We start from the raw sequence: 917 nt of genomic DNA, 5'->3' as shown, positions 1-917 counted from the left end.
ATATTCCCTTACAGTGCTGTATCAGATACATACGACCATAGGGTGTGGAAAATAGGGCTTCCCGTCCGCTCAGCCGTACTCAAGCCACACGCCGGTGAGTTAGTAGTTGGGTGGGTGACCACCAGCGAATCCTCACTGTTGTATGTTTTTTTTTTTTTTTGTTGGCATATGTGTGAAGTACAGCAATAGCATGCTCATCTTGGGTCCTGCTGTGGCCCTCTGTACGGAGTTATCTTTAAGAAATCACGTATTTTACCACCGCGGGGTATCAATGACTAAAAGCCGAGCTCTTGTAATATGGGTGTAGACAAGAAATGAAGATCCGATGTCTTTCTGTATGATAAATCTCATTTACTAAGTAATTAATGCTGTCTTTAAAAGCAACAAGCATTGTTACATAGTGGTCACATATTTCCTCGGAAGAAACGAATTTATTGGTCCATTTCTAGTGGCAAGTGGGGCTATTGCCTCAATCCTTAGGCGCCTACCTTCCGTTTTCGGGTAGCGGCCGTTCGAAGTACAACGACTGCCAATATGATATTTTGGTTTCCATATCTTTTGTGAGAGAAATGAGAGGGGAGAAGAGTGTGCGCATGAAAATAATTTACTCATCGTTAATTGGGGGATAAAAAGAGTGTGGAGAAGAGGAAACGAAATGAAGAGGTAAAGCCACGATGTTTTGGGAAAGGAGAAAACCAAAAAGATGACAGTTAACGCGGAAAATGAATAATGGAGATGGAATTGAAGTGAAAGGGAAGAAAAGCGAAGAAAGGAATAGCCTCAAAGATCATGAGAATTGGATTTGGGGGGGGGGGGGGAAAGGGGGGGACACATGAAAAAAGCCTGGTGGATTTTAATCGCTGGGGACCCGGGGAGCCTAAAGAAGTGGCAAAATTGGTACACCGTGGGCCAATAGT

Source organism: Penicillium roqueforti (genome assembly GCF_015533775.1).
Source record: "Penicillium roqueforti strain LCP96 04111 chromosome Unknown scaffold_69, whole genome shotgun sequence".
NCBI lineage: Eukaryota > Fungi > Ascomycota > Eurotiomycetes > Eurotiales > Aspergillaceae > Penicillium > Penicillium roqueforti.
The sequence above is the reverse complement of the archived record's forward strand: the minus strand, read 5'-3'. Positions refer to the sequence as shown.